General features: G+C 32.2%; 1 protein-coding gene across 4 annotated transcripts in view; it reads right to left on the minus strand.

The window, feature by feature from the left end:
* Positions 1-27,792, minus strand: part of LOC142328142 (motile sperm domain-containing protein 1-like) — a 59,314-nt gene that overhangs the window by 30,552 nt on the left and 970 nt on the right. The window contains exon 2 of one of the 4 annotated variants that reach the window (XM_075371693.1): positions 10,487-10,685. The exons of 2 other annotated variants lie outside the window; for them this stretch is intronic. The gene's annotated coding sequence lies outside the window, so the exon portion shown is untranslated. Of the gene's footprint in view, positions 1-10,486; positions 10,686-17,780; positions 17,914-27,792 lie in introns of all 4 variants that reach the window. One more of the 4 variants, XM_075371699.1, reaches the window with a different exon arrangement.

A 27,792-nucleotide genomic window follows, 5' to 3' on the forward strand; every position in this document is an offset into this window, starting at 1 on the left:
AGAAGCTTGCGGCAGGGCTGAGAAGATGATGAGACTGATCGCCGGCCTACTTCCAAGCACTGGCGGGCCAACGAAGCAGCGGAGGAAACTGCTGGTCGGGGTGGCGTACTTCACCCTGCTGTATGGTGTGAAGCTGTGCGCAGGTGCAGTTAGGTATGCCAGATTGGAGGCGTTGCACAGGAAGGACTGCCTCAATATAATATCGGCATACCGAATAGTTTATAAAGAGGCTGCAAAGGTTTTAGTGGGTCACCTCCCAATCGACCTGACGATAATGGTTGCGGAGGAGATTGAGGGAACAGGGGACTTTGCCACCTATGGATAAAAATCGGCTAGCCAATGACATAGAACTAATGGATGAATGGCAGGAGCAATGGAATCGGTCCACGACGGGACGGTGGACGCACTGGCTCATCGGGGACGTCAAGGGTTAGTATAGGAGATCGCATGGCTCACTGGGTTACAGTCTCACTCAGTTTCTGGCGGGCCATGGCGGATTTAAGGCATACGTGCTCAGATTCGGTCTAAACCACACCGAACTCTGTCCGGAGTGTGGAGAGGAGGAAAGCCCCCTGCACGTCAACCTCAGATCCCCACGTTTCAGGGAAGAGCGAAAGGAGCTATTAGATTCCCTCGGCTATGGAAATATCTTCCAGTCCGGAAGACACTCAGCGAATATTAATGAGCGGCGAGGAAAAGTGGACTGAGGTGGATCGATACGCTAGAAAGATGACAGAAAAGCTCTGTTTATGGGAGTAGTTCCGGCAGAGAAGACGTCGGGGGTACCGGGCTGGACAGGTCTAAAAATGAGTGCCTGGGGGCTCCTGCGAGCGTGCAGGGTCGCCTTGGTGCATTGAGGCCATGGACACTCTGTTCCCGGTGTTTGCATGTGTTACCCTCATCACTGAAGCAACAACTGATGGCTGCTATGGGTAAGTATATGAGTTAAGCACATGTTTTGCTAGGCATGGCGAGTGCATATGTGGTTGATGAGTGCCTTTCGTGCTTAGTGTTTCTCTCTACTTCAATTCTTGGGATGTCTGTGTCTGTGCATTGGCGGGGTTTGTACCCGTATGTGTAGGCGTGTAGTGTGTGTGTTTCAAGAGGTCTCATGTTCCTGTGGGAGTGTTTGTGCTTGGTTGGAACTGTGTTGATACCATTTTGTGATGTGCATGATGATATAGAGTTGATGTTTCCTTGTGGTGACCAATTATGTGTGTGGGGGTGTTAACCCTCCTCTGAAGTAATGCTTACTAGCTGTTCCAGGTGGGAGGGTTGCCATGGGTGGAGGTTTAATTGGTAGTGTGTGCAGATATATATATATATATATATGCACTTATATAACACCCTGTGGAACCAGTTGGCAAGCCCAACACTGCTTAGGCGCCTGTAAATAGGGTTCCTCCACCTCAAAAAAAAACTGTCTTACATTCATCAATGTGTTTAATAATAATAATAATAGTGTAAATAGGCTTCGGTGTATTTGTAACCGCAAAGGTGTAGGTAAACTGCACCTGATTACTTCTTTAATGTGAACCATCTTTGGAAATTAAACTAACATTTTTAAATGCCTTTTTGATTTCTTTATAATTATTTTAATTTCACATGCAACCATATTTTTGAATTTCTCTTCTTAAACTGTTTATTATTTTTACCCGATCACATTGAACAATAAATGGGTAGACCCAAGATAAACTGAACCAAAAGCAAGCAAAAAACACGTGAACTGGCAATATTAGACAAGCAAATGAAAGACAAAAACCTAGGTCTCTACAGATACTGCTGGAAATAACTGCCATGATCCAGACACAGTTTGACCTGATGAATTGCGTTTGGTGTAACTTGCTGCTACTCATCTCGTTGCATCTCAGTGTTGATGTTGCATATATTTTGTTACAGTGCTTCAAGAGTTTGTGGATTTTAGTTGTGGTCTGTAGGCTTTAACTCTTGTAAAGCAATTATCTTATATAGCTTCAGGTACTTTTGGATTCGCTAGCATGTTGTTCGTCAGTATATATATATTCCTTCTGTCCCTCAGTCCTTTTCACAGATGGATATTGATGCTTCTTATCAAGCAAAGATCCAGTTTGCTCAAAACTTCTTTATGAGCTCGTGTATGAATGATTTGGATCACTGTTGAACTTTGCACGGAAAGTTTCTTGTACTCCTTTGTTCGATCTGCCCAGTGTGTAATATTCCTTCATGATGAATATTCTGGCATTCTTTGTCAGTAGCATATTTGTGTGCGCGTGCGTGTGTGTACTGGTGATTAGCTTTATTTAAACTGCTACTGATTGGTCTCCTTCACAGCTACAGGTCGTGCTCTCCCCTTCTGCACTTTTTCTCTCACCAGTTCAAAGTCAATGCGCGTCACAGTTCACTGTGTGGCATTTGAAATGTTATTACTTGTTGCTAAGTTGAATACACTAATGCTTTTCACTTTTAGCTCTCCCATATCCGGCTTGGCTTATCTTGGGCCAACCGTACAGGTACATATATGTTGCAGCTTTAAAAATTCTGTTCTTGCTAACTTTTATTCTTATAAATTTTATCAAGATAACAGATTTTGTTTTAAATTAATTACTAGGGACATTGAATATTCTTTACCCACAATTTTTTAATCAAGATCTTCACTTCAAAATACTTTAGAACTTTTACCAAAAATTGGAATATTCTCATTAGTTATAAGATGTTGATTATAATAATATAAGAATTCTACTCCATAACGTTAAAACTTATTTTTGAGCAACAAAAAAAAAGTTGTAAATTGAGTTCCTGTTCTAAAAAATTAATCTATAATGCAAATTATTATTTAAAAAGAAACAAATAAAATTAGCATTTTACAGTACAGATACTTAAGTACACGGTTAACAAAACTTGCAAAAGTGAAAATGAAATAAAAACAACTATACCAAATCTTGTTGAATATTTTCACTGAAGATTTAATTCATTGAAAAATTCACATGTGCACACTGTACCTTATATGTCACACGACTGTCTAACATGTATACATGCATAGGTTGAGGTTATAATAAATTCTATAAGGCTGTTTAAAAAGAAAAACCTGTAATTAACATGATTTATCAGAGAATTAAAAAGTTAATTTAAGCAAAGAAATAAAAGGAGTAGTTTTGAGTGTTCTTAATGAAAACAGTTAACAAAATTATTAAACTGATATCAATTAGACTTTAGAACCAATTACAATGCAGAAAAAATAGAGATATTAAGTGTTAATATTTTAGCATGCTGATTTTTAAGGTTGCAAGGCTTTCAAATAATTAATGGCCATAAATAAATTACTATTAACTAGTACAATAAATCTGAATGACAGAAGAGTTATCTAAGTATTTTGTTATAATATAAAGGCTAAACCTTCCTAAATTTCCAATGATTCATTGAACTCAACTTCCTATTATAAAAAAAATATATATATTCTTAATATTACACACAGGGGCACACATTGTCATACACCTTAAAAAAAATGTCAGAGAAGGGAATGTGTGTATTGTATTAAATTTGACAGTTTAACTTCTTAAGATTAAAAAATATTATTATTCAGCAATAAAGAGCAGCAGGAGCATCAAATTTGTGACTGTTTAGAAAAAATGTATAATTTTTAGCTGGACAGAATTATTTTTACATAGAGATTTTATATTGATTTGTTAGATTTTCCTTGACTGTGAATTTTTTAAGAATATTGATTCTTTTGGTTTAAAAATGGACATAACACATTATCTATACGAACATCATATGAAATTTGCATTGAAAAAATGAATTTTTAATTATGGTAATGTTGAAACTGTTTTATGTGATAAATCTTTACTTTATTATTATGTTATTCTGACTTTTATTTATAATTTTATAAATAAAATTTAAATATAATTTAAAAATAATTTCTTTCTTTACACTCTACATCATTCAACACATTTTGCTTCTTTTTTGTCATTATTGAAATCATTCAGATTGTTTTTTTCAATATAATCTGGAGTTAGACGTGAACGAAAATTTTAATGTTTTCATGAAGCACTTTTATTTTGACTGCTCTTATCCAAATAAAAAGTTACAAGTTACTTTAATTCAAAATAACAATAGTTCACAAAAAAATGGAATCTGGAGTTTGTACACCTAGAAAAGAAAAATATACAAGTCTAAAGGCTCTTTTATAATGGTTATCATTGTGAGTTTTACAAAATTCTGTAAAATTTTGAGTCGTTAAAAAAAAAAACAATGAATCATTTGCTATAAATTCATGTGTTGCACAGACTTTCATACATTATACCATTAGGAGAAGTAGGTATTAAAAGAAAAGAATTTTTTTAAACTACATGACAAAGGTATCAAACAACTAGAATTAATCCATTATTTTACAAGAATAGTTGACAAATTTTCTCTCTCTCTCCTTAATATGATAGAATTAATCAAATAATAATACGATATTTAAAACGAGACTCATTTTTTGGCCTGCTAGGATAAATGAAATTAATGCATAATTAAACTTTGAGAAGCACAATGACATATTTTTTTCAGAATGAACCCGTGTTCCAGGATTATTCATCTAATTCTTACTCATATCATAATAAATCTATAACTTCTTATAATTTAGCCAATTTAATTTTTCTTAAATATACTGTTGTTAAGCCTTTGTTTAAGATATGACTAGTGATCACATTACACATTCAAATAACAAACATCTTTTAAGCTTTTCTAGAAGTTATACTGAACCAATATGATTTTTTTTAATCAATAATAGCATTTATTTTTCTCCAATACTGTTATCAGAAAAATAAAACTTGCCACCTGAAACTTTTAAATTAGTCACAAATGTTTTTACGTCTTTAGGTGAAGGTAAACCTACGTCATTTTATTTTTTTAGATATTTAAGATCTTTGTTTTGTCAACAGAAAACAACGTAAAATTATGGAATAAATGGTACTTGGTGGGCTGCCAGACATGGAATAAATGGTACTTGGTGGATTGCAAAAACTACTGGCAGTCCAATGGTTTATAATACCACTGGTTTTAATTCTTATTTATATGAAAAAATTCAAAGTTTTATTGAGAACTAATTAAGATTTATTAGTTGAATCTTTTATGGAAGAGTTGTGGCATAAAATGTTTTAGGTTTAGTACTTATTTTAACACTTATTAATGAGTTGCCCTAAGCAGAAATTACTAAATATGAGTGAGTATAATGTAAAATAAAATAATTATATGTAATAAAGGAAATAAATATTATCCACAAGACTTCAACAATCTTTGTCAACATCAATAGTGAACACAGGTTGTACTACTGTTTCACATGGTGGGTATGTCGCTATGTAAGGTGGTGTTAAGTCCCTTCCCCTTAAGCGCATGAAGCTGGCACCATTTCCAGTCACTTAGAGAACATGGTTGACACTGCCAACAATGGAGTAAAATCTGTATTATTGTTTTATGTTCTTTTTACTTTTCTCCACTTTTCAATAGTATGCATGCATATTTGTGGTAGTAAAAAAATCTTTCCTTTCTAAACTTAATAAAAGTAGCCTAATTCATTTGCTTTTCTTTACTAACAAGAATTTCTAACAAAGACTCCTTAGGAACATATCCAGAAATTTCAGACAGCCTTTGCTGAATCATTTGGAGGGGGGGGACAGTCATCGACCAACGATAACATGATGCCAGGTGTTAATGACAACCAGCAGGCCAGTGATAACAACCTCAAGACTATACCTAACGTCCAGGTGGTAGCCGGGGCCCAAATGACATACCGACTGATACACAAGTATAATGTGATATGTGTAAAATCTATTCATATCAAGTTTAATTTTATATTTGTCATTAATAGTTTATAATACATTGTATCCAGGCTAAAGGCATCCAAAAATAATGGTCTGTATTTAGAAAAAAGGTCGTGGTAATCTCTTAAACATAGGTTCAATCGACATGAAATATCTTCAAGATTTGTTCTGTATGCTCACATGGTCAGCTTGTGCATGCACAAGCAATCTGACTCACAATGGAGTTGTAGTCAGTCAAAATGTGGATTCCACAACAGAAAGTTTAATGTGTACTTTGGTTAGTGAAATTTCAATTGGTTACACATGTTCAATGGTGTGGACAAACTGAATGGAATATCAAAACTCCTACATCAAAGTCTATTCATCAGTGGAATACGACATTAAGAGAGATGGTAAGCTTTTTTCACAAACTGGAAATCATCCAAAAAATTCAATTAGTGACGAGATTGTGGATTGTGTACGCAATGCATTCATTGCCAATCCTGGAAGTGAATTAGTGGGCTACTTACAAACTGCAAATTCCTCATTACACTGTTCAGTACATTGTTCATAAGCCGCTCCATTTGCAAACATACAGTTACAACTCCATCACATTAAACCAAATTTTCGACCCCCTACAACATTAGTTTGCTGCAGAGCTAATGCACGGTGTCAAAAACAATCATAATTATTTTTATAAGTTGTTATTTAGTGATGATGTAACCTTTCATACTTGCAGGAAAGTTAACAAACACAATTGTCAAATCTGGGTTACTGAAAGTCCCTAAATAGTAGTGGCAAATGAAAGGCACTACAACTGCAATGTGAGTCGACTTGCCTACAAATGCGTATTTTGCTGACCCTGAGAGTATAAAGAACAAATAATCTTGTAAGATATTTTCTGTTGATTGAGCCTACGTTTAAGAGAAAACGACGACTGGTTTTCTAAAATATAGGTCTTACTTTTGGATACCTATAGCTGGACATCCTGTATATTACCAGCCGCTCCATCCACCGACTCTAAGGGCTTGTCTATGGGGTAGCAGATTGCAAGTACCCAGGGTGCCGAATATTTAATTGGAACTTCGCCGGGGTTGCTATCCATGAACGCGCAACATCGTCATCTAGTCTTTCCTTGGTTTCCCAGACAGGTTCTTGGGTGATGTAAATGCAGAAACAGGGATGTTAAGAACAGGTTTCAGTCCATGACAGTAAAATGCGAAAGAAAAGAGTTAGAGGTGGAAATAAAAAGGGAAAGAGGGAGAAGGATAGGAAAGTAAAATGTCCATAGCAGGGAGGTCGAACAGGGGGCAGAAAGTGCATTTTGCGTAATAACTGAGGTGTGGTAAGGAAAGAGGAGTTAAGCCCACGCAGTCTCACAAAGAAATCAATCGGCCAAGCGGAAATAATTCAGACAGGCAGTATACAGATTGCCAAGCATATCAGATACAGTAAGAAGGGAAGGTTAGATAAGGAAATAAAGGGATTGAAAGACATAGTAGAAAAACTCAACGAAAGATAGGCCTTTGTAGAAATTTGAACAAAATTATTTCATTTATATTGTTTTTTCAACTAATATGTTTTTTAATATTATTATTTCTACTTGTCTTTTCTTTTCTTTTTTAATTTTATTGCCAACTTAACGTTTTTCAAAAAATGTATTATTTCACTTTAATTTTATTAAAAAAAATTATTTTGCTTGTTACTGTTATTTATTTTACATATATCTTTTTAAAGTATTTATTTATTTTATTTTAATCGAGTAATTTTGATTTATACAACTTATAGCTTGTGCCCTCTATCAGCCATTACACATAACGTAAGCTTTTAAATACAATAATAGAATTATTCAGACTGAAAAATTGTTTTAGACGAAAAGACAAAGCTGTGAGAAAACACAGCAGTGATAAAAAGGAACTAATATATATATATATATATATATATGTATTTATAGCTTTTATATATTTGAAAATGTATGTGCAGCAATAATTTACATTGTCATTAAAATTTCCTACTATTTTCCTTCCCATCTTGGATCCCTGTCTCATTCCTAGTCTAACCACCAACAATCCTTTGGGAAATCTTTCCAATGCCTCTGGTCACGTTGAAGGCATCTCCCGTGATCCTTCCTGGGCAAAGGTTTCACCCTTCTTATGATTAATTAAATGTAATAAAATTAGTTTAATAATTTGTTTTAACTACAGCTCAGTAGACTTGAACTTTGTAAGCCATTTAATTTTCATAAAAATATTTCTGATTAAATTCGTGCTCAACTTTTAAATTAAAAAAAAAATTGTGATACGACGGCTAAGTTCTGTTGAATCATGACCAGCAAATTACAGCGGCGTTAGTTAGCTGGGTGCTACATCCTTGGCCATGTACAGGAGATAAGCTTCGTGCCTAGGTCCAGTGGGTCAGGAATGCACACCACTCACATCTACGCCATAAAAATACAAGTAATAGGCGATTACACGAATTTCCAACTTATAAAGTGTTAGAATTCTTGTAAGAAACCATTGTGTTGCTCTTCTCAGAGTCTTTTTAATATATTACATTTATCAACACATTAAAAAAAAACGAGATTTGACTAAAATGAATCCTAAAAAATAATTTCAATAAATTTAGTGCCTCAGTGATTAAAAAAATTTTGAATGTTAGTTAATCAGTGACTATATATTATCAAAAAATACAACAAAAAAATATCCTTCTATAAATAATTTTTGATAAAAATTGTACTGGACGTAACATATTAACCAGATACAATAAACCAACCTCAGCATGTTCTCAACAGAAGTTTTGAGTTTTGTTATGCATTTTTTATTCATACACGAAGAATACAATTATTTTCTGGGGTTGTCTGAACACCAAGGATACTGTCTGGTAAAAAAAAAGAACCATTAAAATTATACTCTGTTTAACGTATATGGTCTCGTAAATTATTTTTTAAATCGTCTGCTCTGGCAGGAATGATAAAATTATTTTTGTTTATTCAGTTAAATGCTGAAATTTTTCAAAAAAATACTTTTATAATTACAGTGTCAGTATTATCTACAAGGAATCTTGCAATCCTTTCTCTAACACCTCACTTCTTTGAAATGGGAATTAAATGAATTACAACTATATAAAAAGCTGGCCTAATATTTAAAACATCCTGAGGCTTTTTCTTCCATTAAATAATGTTTAGAGGTACAGAGTAAGCTTGTTAAGACCATTTGTTAGAAAAACCTTGCATATACAAAATTATTTTACTTAGTTTTGTATTACTCAACATTCCTTATTACTTATTAAATTTCTTTTGTAAAAAAAAATTCTTCACTTCTCTTTAATTTTCTTTAAACTGTTAGTATTTTAATTTTCCAAATTCATTGTAAAACTGATGAAGCAGTCTTCATTATGAAAATACTCATGAAAGCGAGAAAAATGAGTAAAATTATATTTGACAATTATCCCAAAAATGTTAACAGTTCATAAATTTGATGATGCATCTATACACATTTACTCCCCCACCACTTCCAGTTTTGTAGGTTTATTTTTCAATCTGTACCTTAGGTCACTTAGCTTCTAGAACCTTATAGAAATGGTACGTAGCATGTTCAGTTGATTCATCATGGAGTTAATGATTTTTCGTAATCATGTTGTGAGATTAAAGAAATATTACAACTTCTATGTAAAACAGTTTTTTAACCTAAAGTATATGGCTTCCTTGTCACTTATAATTATTACTTTTACATCAGTACAAAACTTGGTTTTACTGTTATAACAACTAGTATTTTTCTCCACAACCACTACAATGAGTTACTTATAAATATATAGTTATACTCGTTTTCTTTATCAACTCACAATTTGATCTCCAAAAATACTGAAAATCTTTGTACATATATTACATGTAAAGTTTTATTAACTAATAGATTTATGTGATTTTGTAGAAACAATGTAAATGCATAACCTCATAAATATTTTGTAAATAATTCACAAACTATACACTACTTCTCATTTGTTTTTTTTTTCACAACAGCCCTTTTATCACTGTGAATAGGCAAAAATTATTAACACACAAAAAATGCAAATTGAAGTATTTAGATAAAAGTCTGAGTGACTGTGACTGCTGACATAAAAGCAACCCCGATTTTTTTCCCTCTCCACCAAATACAGATTATTTAGATAATGTAAAGTGACTAATGACAATGAATCATGACTTACTTCAAGACAGGTAACTATCAAACTCCAATTCTGATGAGAGTGAAATGAACAAAAAAAGATTACCTCAATCTTTACTTCAACCAAAGTATACGTTTTAACAAATTAAGTAATGGTGTAATATCACAACCATCTACAAGTACCAAAACACTGAGCAGCAAAAAATTAATAGAATATAAACTATTGTACATCATTATTGTGCCAATAAGAAAGATTTAAGAAAAATCCTCATTTGTGTGCTTTGCCAATAAAAATAATAATGAACTACAACAAGAAATATTATCCCTACATATTAGGGCCCACAAAAATTTTCTGAAAGACATACTTTTCCTCTTTTTTTATTAAGTAACTATGAACAAAGCTTAATTGCACACAGATAGGAATTGTAAATAAAGGCTCACATTACCAAGTATTAAGTTACATTGAACCTGAAAGGAAAACTGAAGGTTATGTACATCATTATGTACGCTACATTGCTGCTTTTTGAGACTGTTGATTATTACCTGCCGGTCAATAAAATTATCACTTACCCACAGAATAATTTTTTGATTCTGAATTCTGCGGTGACAGAAATCATCACCGCAGACAGATGAGTGGTGACAGATGGAGTACATGAGATCTGATAACTAGTATCAGAGATGATGACCAAATATTGGATAATGGTGGAACACTCTTTTGTAAAGCAATCCACAGTATTACACCAGCAACGAAATCTCTGGGCAGATCCATCTACAGAGAAACCAGCAAGAAAACGAAAGGAATTAAAAAATAGGGACCTGGAATGTAAAATCAGTGCTACATTGTGGAAAATTGGGGAATATAGAAACACAAGTGAAGAGAATGTGGAGATGAGCTAGGATTATTGGAAATGAGGTGATCTAAGGAGAATAACCTTTGGAGTAGTGACAGTAGAGTTATAAATACAGGAACATAAAAAGTGACACCGAGATATACATGAGTAGCAATTACTATGAATCCGCATGTTTCTTGAAGAGTTATGAAACATGTTAAACATGTTCAATTGAATCAGTGATTACTACAAATTAAAATTAAAATAAAACCAAAGGAAACTATTCTACACATATACTCTACAATTATGCATCTACATCTATTCATGAGAATGAGGAGGTTGAAAATGTATAAAAGTGGTGACATGTCGATAATTTTATGAGGAATAAATTATACAAATTGTTGCAGTATCAGAAGTAAGGATACGTGGAAAGTAAGGGTCTGACGATAAATAAGATTCCACTCATAATAATAATAATAATAATAATAATAATTAAAAGCTGGTTTAGAAAATAAACAAGGAACAAAAACTGGGGAACAAAAAAATGATGAAGGAACTGTGGAATAGTAATTCTTAAAAAATGGGAAACAATGAAACAAAACCAATTTGAAACTATAAAAGCACTGGGATGAAAGTAACAATTTGGAGGTTGAAAAAATGAAAGAGGAAAGGTAAAAGTTAAAACAATTCTCAAAATTAGATCAAGTGAAATATACAGTACTAATGATTACTAAAAAGGAAGAAAAAACCAAAGAAGTTAAACAAAACACAGGAGCCAGAAATTTTGTAGGATCACGTGAGAGAGCAATGTAATGAATTACTTTTACATGAAATACATAACAAAATAGAGAACAAATTGATTGAAACAAAATCAATAATGTATTCAATAAATCAATAATGTATAAGTTTTCCTAAATAGTCACAGTTATTATGTCTGACTTTATGTTTTCTTTTATTTAGAAATATTTAAACGTATATCAGTTTATAAGGTATGGAATACTCTTTCTTTTCATAAGAACTTATTATTAAATAGACTTATCAAATTAATTAAAAAACACAAAAAAAAATTGTCAATTATCAGAGGCTGAAGAGAATTGGTGACATTTTTAAAAGTATTAAAAATCTTATCAGTGTAGTTAAAAGATGAAGCTTCTGCTGCTCTTTATTATTTTCATGCTTAAGATGTGTTAAATATTTTAGGGAAAAGTACATAAAAATTGGACATGTGGAATACAGAAGAGCAGAAAATTAATTTCAAGAAATAAAGTAAGCAATTAATAATGTGCATCATTTATATAAGTAGTAATAAGGGAAATATTTTGTGCCTATGAAAGATTTAAATTTTTAAAACCTATGATTTATAAAGGGATTCACCCAACTACTTTGATTATTTCAGATACATTGAAGCCTCTACAAAACAGAACCTCCTCAAAATAGTTGGTTTCTCAAGTCCACACATATTTTTAAAGAAATTAATCTCTTCAAGATAGAAAACTTCGCAATACGGAAACGGAAAGAAAACATTGATTTTAAGTTTTAATTCTATCCCATAAGACAGAAAGGAGATTAAAAAAAAACAAATTGTACATTTCCATGATTTGCAAATTATAAATCCAGTAGATTATTATTATAATACAGTATTATAACTGTTGTTTATCTAATTATACGCAGTCAAATTTTTGGCTCAAATTCAAAACAAGGAGAGGAAACAGAAAACAAAGTTAACAGTTTTGAAAAAGCATTGGGTATGGTCACACAGCTGGAAGAATTCGTGATTAGTATAAACAGCAATGATTTGTGACATAATATGTTAACCGCTAGAAATATTATTGAAAATGAAAGTTCCAGGAGTAAATTATTGAAACCGAACACTGTACGTGATTATTTTAAAAAATGATTTTATTTTAAAATTAGTGTTAGATCATGTTTTGTTTTAGGATAAGTGAATTTTTTCTATTTACTTTTATTACTGAAGTCTATACTCGAAGTGAAGTGTATAATTATTGAAAATGAAAGTTCCAAAGGTTATTGAAACAAATCTGTACTTGACTATTTTAGAAAATTATTTTATTTTAGAATTACTGTTAGATCATGTTGTGTTTTAAGCTAAGTATATGTCTTCTAATTAAATGTAACTTTTAAATGAAAAATTACTAACAATTTTTTAAAATTGGTGGTTAATGTTCTCTATATGCAGTATAATTTCCAGATTATTCCAAACGTTTATCATTGTCTAACTTCATTTTACATTTGTATAATTCATAGCACAGGACCTCACGATAAATTAGCTTGATTTTTAAAAACTCTGCTAGACAGAAACCTCTTCAACGCGAAATTCTTACTCAGTCATGTCAGATTCAATTTTGGGGAGGTTTTACTATATGTCTACGATTTATAAACTACAAATACACAAAAAATTACAATTGATAAGGGAATTATCCTTAGTGCTATGTGTTCAGTTATTTCTTATGCTACATGCGAGTACATATTTCGGCATGGAAGATGAAATGGATAAATGATAATAAAAACTGCCAGACTTGCTACAATCAAACCTAAAAACATTGATTTAGAAGTCAGTAACCTATTATACAGACTATCAGATCAACTTTAACTAACCTGAATTTTAGTAACTAATGAAAAAAGAAGTTTGCAGAACTTGTTTACAACCAGTCAAAATATTTCAGCCCAATAATAAAAAACATCTGCTAATAATTTTTTTTCCATTAAACAGGAATCAGTTCAACAAATTTTCTCTTTAAAATAACAAACTGATTTGCCATGTTGCACAGTAAAATACACCTTAACTTCTAAAAGTAAATTTTTACTCAAGAGTAAAATAATGAAGAAGGGTGAAATCTTTATAATGTTGGATTTTTTCATATTCTGTTTAATTTAATCTTTTCTGAACATTAATCTGTTTTATTTTTTCTAATTTCTTTATTTTGTAGAAAAAAATGCTTTTTATAAATGTACTCTGCAGTTAACATACTGTAGAATTAATATTACAAAAATTTTAAAAAATTTGTTAAATTCTTGTTTTATAATTTTTAGTCATACTTTAATCAAATTATTATCATACATTGCATGAGTTTAATTAGTAGATTAATTTGGATTTAAAAAGACATCATATATTGAAATTTCTAATATATTTATGAAATATCAAACAAATTTTCAATCAAACATTTACTACACAAAGTAACAAAATAGTGAAGTTTTTATTTCAATTACTTATAACTACCACAATTTTCTACAAACATTATCATGAGTTTTTATAAAAGATTTCTCATTTGATCCATCTCTGATAATACATCATTGCAAGGTTTTCTTCCTGTTAATTTGGAGTTGTCCAATTCTTTGATCCTAAGTCCATTGAGAGGTCTAACTCGGCTAAGGCTGACATACGCTTGACCTTCAGCAAAGAGCTTTAGACCTGGATAAACAACAATTTACACCCATACAGGGAGGGGGTGTTTGCAAAAGTAATGGTGGAATATTCTATTGTCACCTGACCTTAGTAATTAAGTAAACTTTCATCAAAAGGCAGAGTCAGAAAGTATGTTAATTATTATACCTGCACCTTTAATTTACCCCCCCCCCCCATATGGGGGGATGTTTGCAAAAGTAATGGTTGAATATTGTATTGTCACCCGATCTTAGTAACTGTGCAAAATTTCACAATACGCAATATGTCAGAAAGTATTAAGGATGCAAGATTTGAGAACAAAGATGAAAAAAATGCCATTGTGAGTTAAAGAAAAGCAAATAAAAATAGAAAAAGTTGAATTATTAACTTAGAATAAAGTATTCTTTTAATGCCTGAGCAATCACCTTCACATTAGAATATAGTTAATCTTCTATAGTCATCAGAGACCAAATAAACTATTTTTAATAGATATATAACTGCAAGTTGCTCAGTAAGTGATAAACCTGTAGTAGTACAATATTTATTTAATAATATTGTAATATTTAAACATCACAGCCACACCTCAGAACAGCAGCTGATGATAACAAAGCTGAATTTTTTTAAATGTGTCAATAGCACTTAACTAAAGTTAACACAGAAAGAAAGTCTACCATATCTATACTATTATATAAAGAAGAAGGTGTTTTTTTTTGTTCAGGATAAGCAAAGAAATTTTGATCAATCGCGAGCAAATTTTTACCCGTGTTTCTTGGCATAACTGAGAAGGTTTGGAGATGCATTTCATCTCGAAAAAACATTAAAAACAACAATAAAAAAATACATTAAGATAATGCTTTACTGCCTCCATACATACTATCTTGACTCAACAGTAGGCAGCAGATATGTTACGCTCAGACAACAACATTTTACATAGTACACTGGCTCTCGACTAGGTGGCAAATATGTTGCACTAAATTCAGTCTACTTAATCATGAGAGCATAAGTTGCCAATATTGTTATTAATAAATAACAATAATTAAAATTGTCTGATATTCAATAGAATATCAGACAATTTTAATTCGTTTCTTTGATATACGTATAGCAGTTAGATAAATGCAGTTGTATTCAATTTCTCAGGTAATATGATATATTGGTTCTGTGATAGGCGATACATATTTGATTATTCAAATTAATTTATCTATTTTGGCGGTACTTGTAGAGTTCTTTTTCTAACATCAAGCTGAAACAGAACAGACGTAATATTGGTACAAAATCTACAGATGCGTGGCGAATGTCTACATTGTGTTTACATGAGACTATGGAAGAGCATGATGATCTATTTTACGATGCTATACAATATAGAAAAACCACTTTAAAGTTCGAATCTGCTTTTGAATATGATCCTCATTTGGATTATATTAATAGTAAAGATTTACAAATTGGTGCAATGATTAAAATATGCAATCATAGTTTTGCAAAAAAAAATGGAAAGATGAAGCACCTGGCATATGTTGTTCTGATGGGAAAGTTTCACTTCCTACACTTAATGAGTTACCAGAACCAATCAACAGTTCAGTTTTAGGATCTCATCTTTTGTCAAAACATTTTCTTGATAATGTTGGAAAATACAACACTTTATTTCAGATGACTTCTTTCATTGCTAAACAGAAGGGAATTTTATGCCTTATGTTTAAAATTCAAGGTCAAGTTTACAATCACATAGGAAATTTATTGCTAACACCTGGTGTCGATCACCAATTTTTACAAATTTACTTCCTTTCTGATGCTGATCAAACTTCTCTTTGTACTAATACTGTTCCAAGCTTGAAGAAGGAACTAATAACAGCATAAGTTTTGCTGGAACATAATAATTTGATCAAAGAGTTTAAATCCAATATTGACAACACACCTTTGGTTTACGCGGAAGATTTTAAATTAATAATTCTTGCTGATCGTATATCTTTTCATCAGCATAGGGTCACTATAATGTTCCAACTATTAATGAAGTAGCTGTTTTACTGGTCGATGAAGATAAAGGACCTAGAAACATAATCTTACGTAACAATCTTGTGACAATCAAATACAACATATGTCTGAACTTCATTGCTCTTATTATCCTTTACAATATACCCTTATGTTTTTTAAGATGGTTATTATCTAACCATTCCGCTAAATAATAATGAACAAAAACAGTTTCTTGCATGTAATTTTATGCTTATTGATTTATGGTTCGAGATAACATTGACAATTTCTTACATTACAGAAACTTATTTAATGAATATTGTGTTGACATGATGGCCAAAATGATCACTGAAAGATTAACCTTTATTTTTAACAACAAAACAAAAATTACATGCTGATGATTACATTCATCTTCAAGATACTGTGCAACAAGACACCAATGTTAATGCTAACAACATGGGTCAGTGTCATACTTCCCTCATTTTTCACTGGTTCACCAAGGTATATGTGCATGAGAAATCTCAAGATTTTATGACATACGTGCATAAACATGGGCATTCGTCCAGATTTTTTATAACTTTTATGTGCAATTCTGAATGGCCTTTAATAAAAAATGAACTACCTATTCACTGGTCAAAAATCTACTGATAGACATGACGATATTACACCCGGTTTTCCATTTGAAAATGAAAAGGCTCCTAGACCTTATCAAAAAAAACAAAATATTTGGTTTGGTCAACTGCTATGCACTAAAAGTAGTGGCTAACCTCATTGTCACATATTGTATGGTTAGTAACTAAAATATGACCTGACAAAATTGATCTTATCATATCTGCTGACCACTCTGATAAAAATGCTGACCCAATATTATATGACACGGTTTGTAAACATGAGTCACAGACCATATGGTGACATAAATAGGTCATCACCATGCATAATAAATGGAAAATGTTCAAAAATGTACCTCGGATGTACATTTGCAACACTCAAGCTGCAGATGACTGTTACCAGACTTATTGCAGAAGTCCAGAGGACAGAGATCATAAGACAACTTTAAACACGCAAGATAACATAATTGATAATGATAATGGATTGCCCCACACTGTCCATTACTGTCACGTTGCTTTAATGCTCACATAAATGTTGAATTTTGCAACAATGAGCAAGCTATTCAATATAACTGCAAATATATTACCAAAGATTCATATCAAGCAACTTTTTTGGTTGAAAATCAAAGAGATGAATTGAATCAGTACATTAATGGTAGATACATCTGGGGCCAATTGGTGATTTTTTCGACTTTCCAATACATCTATGTTATACCACTATTGTTCACTTAGTGGTTCACTTAGAAAACTATCAACGTACTTATTTCACTGAATAAAATTTCAGAGTACTTGAAAGTCCACAGAAGACGACACTTATTGCTTTTTTTTGAGCTTTGCACGTCAGATGACTTCACTACGACACTGTTATATCCTGAAGTTCCTAGATACTATACCTATTATTAATAAATAATAAGAGAAGAAACTGCAGAACTTTTTAAAGTGCATTAAAAGATTTCCTGGAACAAAAAAGAGGCTGCTCTGGATAGAATATATATAATTCATCCAAACCAAAGTGAATCCTTTCATCTGCATATGTTATTACATAACGTTAAAGGACCTACATCTTTTGATTACTTGAAAACTGTTGATGGTGTGCTACACCAAACATATAAAACTGCTTGCGCTGCACTTAGCTTACTGGAAAATGATAATCACTGGAAAGACACGCTTGCTGATGCTTCTATCAGTCTTCGCCTAAATTGAAAGAAATATTTGCAATTATATGAGTTTTTGTCAAGATATTTTATATCAAATCCAACATCAAAACAATAACAATGAGATTATAATTTCAGATGAAATATTGAATAGAAGTCTCATTGAGATTTGAAGATATTGTCATTACATTAAGTGAGAAATACTTATGCAATTTCGATTTACCAACACCAGCACGTGATAATCAAGAAGCTATTAATGCTTATGATACAATGTTAAGACTTTCTTTTAATGTCGATATAAACAGAAAGTATTTGTAAGTATTAATCTTCCAAAATTAGTACCAGATCAACATCAGGCATTTAATGATACAAATGAGAGTGTTGCTAGCAACAACCCAAAGAGTGTTTTCTCAGATGCTCCTAGAGGCACTGAGAAAACTTTTTTAATCAATCTAATTTTTGCTCAAGTTCGGTCAACTAAAAACATTGCAATCAGTTTAGCATCATCAGGAGTAGCTGCTACACTTATAAAAGGTGTGGGAGTACTGCACATTCCACTTTTAAGTTAAATGTTGCATATGGGGAAGAATCTGTTTGTTCTATTCATAAAAATGGTCCAATTGGACAAATTTTGCCACATGCTACACTTATAGTGTGGGATGAATACACAATGAGTCATTAAGAACATATTGAAGCCACTGATCAAATCCTTTGAGATAGATCATGAGGTAAATTAAGGGGTGGTATAGCTTTCACGTTTGCTGGAGACTTTCAACAAACATTGCCTGTCATCGCGAGAGCAACTAGGACTGATGTTCAGGCATGCCTTAAATCATCACATTTATGGAAATTTATTCTTACTATTAACTTAAGAACTAATATGAGAGTTCATTTTGGGAGTGGTGATGCTAAATGGGACTCTTCCTCATAATGATTTCTGTCTATGACAACATTGGTATCATTGTGCATACAATGGATGATCTCATTTCCAATAATTATCCAGAAATTTGTTAAGCTTTTACAAAAACCATATGAGTGGCTTTGCAAAAGATCTACTATAACTCTTCAAAATATTTCAGCATTTGAAATTATTAAGATTTTAGAAAAATTTGAAGGGTAAAGTAAAGAATATCGACCTGTAAAGTCTGTAATCAATACTGAAAATGCAGTCCACTATCCTCCAGAATTTTTGAATTCTCTTAATCCTGCACGTTTTCCATCTTCGGACTTTCCAAAACTGGTAATTCGGAAAGTCAATACATTCTGCTACCAGAAAATCAAAACGCCCGCAAAAAATATCATATATCCGGAAGTTACATTATAATCTCGGACGAAGCCATGACGGAGATGCTGTACACATAAATATATATATAAAATAAAATGTTGTGAGTGATCAACGCCCAGCAAAAACTACTGAAGATAAGTTAATGAAAATTTGTATACACTTTCTCTTTACAGTGTAAATGCATACTAAGGAAATCCAGTTTGAAATTTTGAGTTTAATGGGTTAAAAGTGGAGTAACAATGAACTTTTTATTTTTTTTATTTCTCAGTAACAGACGTAGATATCAACTTAAGTTTTTGCATGTGTAATCTTAATTTGAATATTTAAAAATTAACTTTTACATATTTTGAAATTCGGAGTTTAAAAGTGTTAAAATGGATTTTTGATTTTTTTTAAACTCTTGTTTTTTTTTTAATTTCTCAGTAACAAATGAAGAACTCAACCTGATTTTTGGTGAGTGTAATCTTCATGTCAATAAATCAATCTCTAAATTTTTGAGATTCGACCTTGAAAGGGGATGAAGAAAAGTTAAAAAAAAAATGTTGAACAATGATTACAAAATTTTCCCAAAACTGACTATAGTAAACTAGTTATTCTGTAGATTTGGACTTGCAAATACTCCTCAGATAAATATTTAAAAACCATTTTAGAGTTTTTTAATGAGTGCGAAGGTATACAGCGCTGTGGCTCAACCAACACAGCCACTGCCACCATAACTGTATGTGTGACTGGCTGCACCTATCTCCAGTTACTTGACTAAAGAAACAATTCTTTTATTTTATAAATGATTGCAACACGGAAATGCAAATAACCATGTAATGCAAGTGAAGCTGCGATGGGGAGCTAGTATTATATAAAGTACAAAGAACTTTGACAAAAGAAATCTTTTACCATACAATAATGTGAACCCACCAAATTCATATGATGGAGATTCTTATTCCACAAGATCCTCTTCAACCAGAACTTATTTATTTTCTTACATCTTCTAAAGTTAGGATATTTAGTATTGAGTGTTAAATTAAAAATGATCACAATTTTCTGATCCCAGAATTAGTTCAAGTTTCAAGGGTTTTAATCCTTTTGTCAACATTTTCTTTTAAACATGGCATCTTCTATTTAAAACAACTGGAAAATTGTTGTCAATTGGTGAAAAGTACTTATACTCGTACCTTCACACAGATTAATGTGTGTCTCAGAATAAAAATAATGTTGTTTTGGACATTTTAGACTATAAGGTATTAAATGGTATGAATAAATCCATTACTCCATCTTTCCTGGCAGCTGGTCATACCAAATTTGCTTGTCATTTGGTCTTTAAAAAAAAAAAAGCTGATAACTAAGTTGTAGGACTTTCCCATCACATGGCTTTTTCCTCATGCACAGCTTACACACACACACAAAACTTAATTTAAAATATTTATCATTTTATTTAAAAATAATATTTTTAACAGCTGTATGTCTGTGCTGCTTGTGGTGACAAAGGAGTACTATTGATGCAGTAAACCAATTTAGCAACTAGTTTAGCATTTTTTTGGGGTGGGGGTGCAATTTTGAAAAAAATTTTTTTTTTAAATATTATTTTTAATTATTAACAAATGTGCCAAAGAAAAATAAAACCTTAATTAGCGAAAATCTTGATACTGAAGTGACCTTGGTCTACAACCTCACTCCTTTGAACTTTTAAGTTGAAAATTTAATGGCATCAATGCCCCGTATACAGAAGTAATCTGACCAAGTTTGGTTAAAATCAGTCCAGTAGTTCTGGAGATATAAGATGTGGGACACCAAACACACACACACACACACACACACATACATACATATGAACAACTAGAAAATTTCCATCCGGTTTTTTGAGTTCCTTAGGCGTACAAACATCAAGATCTGGTGAAAACCGCATATGCCTAAGCTGGACCGATTACAATACTTTCCCTTCTACAGCTAGGAAGGAAAGTAAAAAAAAAAATGATTTTATTTTTAAAAAAGCTAGCTCATTAAATCAGGAGGCAAAAATTATTTAAGATTCAATACCACAGTCCAAACTACCAGTGTATTAAGTAGTGTTCCAAGTTGTTGAGTCTGGTAAATAGAGGTAAACATTTACAACTGGCAGAATTATTTTTCGTAAAATAAATGGTAAAATATTTAAAATATTTCTTGTTACAGCCACTTTAAATCTTCTGCTGGAAAAAAAAGGCATAGTAAATTGCCAGCTAACATCAGAATCAGAAGTTACTTCCATTTGCAACAATAGTGATGAAAATATTCAATTTGACTTGCCAGAGGAAATTTTACGAAATGGACTAAAAACCATGTAGTACAAAGTAAACAAAAGATATTTTTTGTCCAGCTCCAGTAATGGAGCTAGCTAGTGAAGATGTTTTACAAGAAGAAATTATCAATGAACCTTCTGCTCTAAGTACATCTCCAAGTACACCTTCCAGTCACTCAATCAGAAATAAATTTCCTCCAAAAAAATTGAAGTAGAAGGTAATTAAAGTAAAATCAACAGTAAAAATTAAAATACAAAAACGTGGAATACAAAATATTTTGCTGTAAATATGAGGGTTATTTTTTTTCAAGGTCCGATCGGTCGCAAAATAAAAAGCCGTGCAAAAATCGGATGAACCTTTGCGCATATGTGTTGTCCAGCGTCTCTAGTATGGCCTTCAATCACGCCACATCACTTCGTTTAGTTCTGAACACGCAGCTAGCACATAAACATGTCCACAACAATAGCATCTCCCGCCAAGTGTGAAGTGCGTGCGGTAATTTGATTTCTTCAGGCTGAGGAGTGTATGCAGCTGAAATTCATCGACGAATAAGTAATTTGTACGGTGAAACTTCAATGAGTGACAGCAAAGTGCGACAGTGGTGCAGGAACTTCAAAGCAGCCGTACAGATGTTAATGATGCAGGCGGTCAGGGAAGGAAGCGAGTGTCAACCAATGATCTTCTTCAGCAAGTGGATGAGGCAATTCGAGAAAACAATCGATTCACAATTTCTGTATTGAGTGATTCATTTCCTGAAATTTCAAGGTCAGCTCTCTACATCATTGTGAGAGACTTCAGAACCGCAAACTGTGTGCAAGGTGCTGTCAGACAATCACAAAACAATGAGAATGGACGCCTCCCTAACATTTCTCCAGCGCCACCACAATGAATGAGAAGATTTTTTGAACAAAATTGTCACACGGGACGAGAGATGGGTCCATTTCGAAACTGAAGAACAATCCAAACAGTGGATGCATTCTTATTCTCCCAGTAAACCAAAGAAGTTCAAGGGAACCTTATCCAACAGAAAGTGTAGGCTACTGTGTTCTGGGACCGGAATGGAGTTCTGTTGGTGGAATTCATGGAACGTGGCACGACCATCACTGCAGCCTCAAACTGCGTGACTCTTCAATGTCTACAAAGGGCAATTCAGAATAAGCAGAGAGCAACACTGCACTGTGCAGCAAGGGCCGCACACTGCAGCTGTAACAAAGAAGCTCCTGCAGCATTTTCGTTGGGAAGTGTTTGATCACCCCCACCATACAGCCCGGACTTGGCTCCATCTGATTTTCAACTCTTTGCTCACATGAAACGCTGGCTAGGAGGACAACATTTTGGCACAGACATCGAGCTACAGACCAGCGTAGAAACACGGCTGAAAACACAAGCGGCTTCGTTCTATGACGAGGGTATTGGAAAGTTGGTACCATGCTACGACAAATGTCTAAATTGGAGTGGCGACTATGTAGAGATATAGCGTAACTATGTAAGTACTTGTTACAAATAAAAAATTTTTTATTTTCACTGTGGTTTTAATTTCGTGACTGATCAGACCTTGAAAAAAATAACCCTCGTATTTAAATCATTAAAGGTAAGTTTTGACTAGAGGAGTGTTATTTTGTAGTAACAGTACACTTGTTCTTTTCACAACATAAAAACAAACTATAAATTCTATAAAAATTTTGATTACGTCACTGAAATCACCACAAAAATCTGAAGAGGATGTCACTTGCCTAATCACTAATCAGGTAAAGGCAGTGTTTCTCAACCTGTAGGGCGCGTCCCTCTAGACATGATAACACTTAATGGGGGAACAAGCATATTGAAAAGAAAATATTAAAAAAATCGATTAATATACTGAAAGGAAAGCAAAAAAAAAATACAATCTGACATAATAAATAGTAAAATACACATTTACACTGACATAATACACTTATAAATAGGTATCAGTGCTGAAAAATGTATTTAACAATTAACTTATCAATACTAAATTATAAACAAGTTTAATAATTATTAGCATAACATTATTTAAAATATATACTAATATTATCATACATTACTGATATTATTTGCAAGAAACTCCAATAAATTTTGGACTCAAATAGTAGAGTAGCATGCAAATTAATCCAAACACATGTTATTTTAAAAAAAAGTAACTTTTAGGGGAAAAAAATCATACCTGTACAATTTGTGAATATCTAGTAATTAATATGTCCTCCTTTATATTTAATCACTTCATTTACATGATTTGGCATCAATTTTACAAGTGTACTACACATTTTTTTATTTCATCATCATAAAACCATACCAATATTATTGCTTTATGAGGTCAATTTTTGTGATAAAATTCATTTTTGAGGCTTGTTCTTTTTTTACTATTGTTCAAAGAATTTCAATTGGATTTAAGTTTGAAGAGTTGCCTAGCTACAGGAGCACTTTACGTTTCATTCCCCAAAACTCTTTCCACTTGTTTTACAGTATAGCATGGCGCCAAATCTTGTTGGAACACTCCATTGCCTTGTAGGAATTTATTTTGAAGATATATTACAACATTTCTTTCAGAATCTTGATATAACCATCACTTTTCAACATACTGTTTACTGAAAGTAATGAACAAGGGGCTTCAAATGTGAAACAACCCCATAAAACTTTTTTCTAGAGACATGAGCTGGTGATGTACTTTCATCTGATCCTTTTCTATCATATGGAAGCCTTTTGCTTTGAACATAAAAACGTGTTTACTTATCAGAAAACATAACATTTCTCCACTCTTTTTTGGTCTAGTTACCCTGTGCTTTGATCCACAAGAGCCTCTTTTATACATTGCTAGTGTTAAAGCTGTTTTTTTTTTTTTTTTGCTGGCTGATGAGCTTGCCATCCAGCTGCAAGAAGCCAGTGTCTAACAGTTATCACGTGTAAATCTGTTTTACTGGCTGCTAATTCCAGATTTAAATCCACAGCAAATGCTTTTGTATAAAGTTTTTTACTTTTTCTCACTAATAACCAATCTTTCATTGGAGTAGTTTTTCTTTTACGGCTACATTTGCCTTTTCTTTAAGGTGAAAAGGAACCAGTCTCTTTAAATTGTTTTAAAATAGCATTCACTGCCCCTAGTTCTTCACCACACTCAGAAGCTATTTGTCATTGTGTCATATGAAATACATAGTTATGCTTAGTGTTTACGCCGTTTGCGTAAAGTCATTTTATTCCAATGAATTCAAAGCTAGGGTTGGGTCATGTTGATTTTTATTTTTGCATTTTTTGTAAGGCTTATCTACGTGTATTTTTTAAATAGATTGTTTGGGTTTATTTTCGATATCATTTCTCTCAGGCTCCAGCTTGACTGGCTATTGCATCATCGTATTGGTGTTAGCTTATTTCTATCGCGCATTATTTCATTGCTGTTTTGTCTTAATGTATATATTAGGCTTAGTGTTTTTTTTTTCAACCAATTTCAATATTGTCATAGTTCCTAGAAGTCTATTCCTCTTTGTCTGCCCTGATGTCATTTTTTCAACTTGCGTATTCAGAATTTATTTTATCAGCCTTACGTAATTCTTTAGTGGTCTGCTTGCTTGTAAATTATTTTTGTTATGTCTTCGTTCCCGAATTCCGCACGTTTTCTCTAATCGTTCTCATACTAACACTTAGACACTACTCTTGTTGTCAACATACACACACACTCTTCTGTCCATTGCTTTGTTCGCTTCCCCTACTTCTCACCACGCCAGTTTTTCATTCTAGTCCTGGCTTTCACGCTGTGCGGATCCTGGTCCTCCCGCCTTGGAGGACCAGGCTTCGATGTTCTCTTTCACTCGTATAATGTTAATACTTTCTTCATCTTCATAAACGTTGCGGTATTTCTCTGTAAAAATATTCTCTAGTTCTACTTGTCAGTTTTTCGTGACAAGTTAAGTTATTCTTCAAATTCACTATATTACGTCTCTGTGGAAAGTGCTTCAATCACTACTCCCAATTCTATCGACGCCGAATTTTCTCGAGCTGCTGATTACATTTTCATCGATGCAGAATCTCTCCAAATTCGTTGCTACATTTTTGAGACGCCACATCCTGCTCAACCTCAAACCACGTCTCACCCCTGCACTCCTGATACACCACTGCGGACTACGCCCAGGATTACTGTATGTATTCATTTACCTTCATTCACGAGTTCGTCTCTTACTAATATTTGTGAGCTACAGGCAAGTTCAGTTTTCATTATTTATTACGTTAAACAGTTATTTTTTCATTAAAATTTGTGGAACATTCAGTTCATCATACCTTTACGCATTTCAATTTCAAGTTTAGTTTAAAAACCATTTATTCACGACAGATGGCTTATATAAGGTTATGTCATCGTTCAGCTGCAACCTATTTTACGTGCTTAATTATTACAATTTGTTGTTATTGTAATTAACTCTATAATTTAATCTTGTAACTTGTTAATCGCCGAGATTATTTCTTTTCTACTCATGAACTGTATTCATATTACTTCTTTTAAATTAACCTAAAGCAAATTACCCCTGATGTGCAGTTATGTTTTAGGACTTCTTTGTAATTTTATATTTTCAAGAAAGCTTGTTTACTAATATGAACTCTACTTATATGTTTACTTATTTCAATTTGATTATTGTAATTAACCTTTTTTGTACTAGAATATTATTGTGGCCTTTTTTCTACACTAAACTAGAATTGCTAGTTTTAATTATTTAATGCTAAGTTTGATGATGTTCATAAATTAGAAAAGGCCAATTAAGATTTACTGTAATTTATTTTTCTAAGTTAATGACATTTGTTCATTGCTAATTTTTTCAATATTACAGCATATGTCAGTAATGCAATAGTTTGCCAGTCATACTATGTTTATTGATGTTATGTTTTTCTAAGTTTATAATTGTAAATAACATGTTTTATGTTCTCTTGTTTTTCCGGCTTTGTTAAATTGTATATTTTCAAAATGTGTATTTTAAAAAATGTATATTTATGTATTTGCTCATTTAATATCATTGTTCATATGTTGATTCAGCTGATATTTATTAAGTATCATTAAGTTTTGTTAATTTCATAACTTCTTTTTATTTTTTAAGGTTATGATTTAACTTAAGTTCATTTGTTTTCTTTCCAATTAAAGTCCAATTTCTTTTGGCAAATACGAACTGTGTTTCTTTTATTTTTGTTAACTTTATCCAACAGTTAGAAATAATAATATAATAATGATAATTAATAATGTTATTATGCTCAAAAATAGAAATAATTTTCAAACGCTTTCTTACACATATGTCCATTTTTATATATTCAAGATGGACAAAAAATACAAAGATACGATTTTGTGGTAAAAAATGAAATAAACTTTCACAAAACACTATTTATAATATGAATATAGTTAAATAGTCATAGAACAATAACCACACATACAGACAACTTTCTTTTTTCCTGTTTAGTCTCCAGAACCACCATAAGGTATTATTTCAGAAGATGTATGAGGATGATATGTATGAATTTAAATGAAGTGTAGTATTGTACAGCCTCAGGTCAACCATTCCTGAGATGTGTAGTTAATTAAAACCCAACCACCAAGGAACGCTAATATCCACAATCTAGTATTCAAATTCATGTAAAAGTGCAAATTCCAGTTAAGGCAATGCCTTTACTAGATGCCACATTCTAGTAAAGGCTGTTTTACCATTACTAGAATTTGAACCTTAGAACTTTTGACTTTGAAATCAGCTGATTTGTGATGACAAGTTCACCACTAGACCAAACCCGTGGGTTTTATACAGACAACTTAAAGAATGGGTGTGGTCAAGCAGTGTAGCCACAACATAGAAATAAACAAAAAGATTCCCTGTTCAGGTTAATTTGCAAGCTATTGCAAATACAATAAAGATATGCTCAGCAATAATTATTATAAATGAAAAAGTGTAAAAACATGCAAATTAAAAGATTCTTTTGTAATGATTCTTCTAAATAAAAAATAATAATAAATAAAACAATAACTAACTGTAACCTTGAATAAACATTTACCAGAACAACAAAATAGTACTTAAAAAGTAGTTCCACATTCTTTTCTACACATCAATTCTCTGTATGTCATTTAAGATATCACTACTGTGTTACTGCATGGATGTAAACAGAAAAATGAAACCACTGAGCAGAAGGCCAGTGACTTTCTAATACTAGAAAACAAAACAAGACACTTCGAATGGAAAAGTCAGTCCTTTTTTAATAAAAAAGATCGTTAATATTATCAGCAAATTAATATGCAATCAGTACAATAAATTCAATTTAGTCTGAAATAGAATGTATTTAGTAACACGACTATTCTATGGTGCTAATAAGTGAATTTATTTTATACATTATC

The sequence above is a fragment of the Lycorma delicatula genome, chromosome 1 (assembly GCF_047948215.1).
Source record: "Lycorma delicatula isolate Av1 chromosome 1, ASM4794821v1, whole genome shotgun sequence".
Lineage (NCBI taxonomy): Eukaryota > Metazoa > Arthropoda > Insecta > Hemiptera > Fulgoridae > Lycorma > Lycorma delicatula.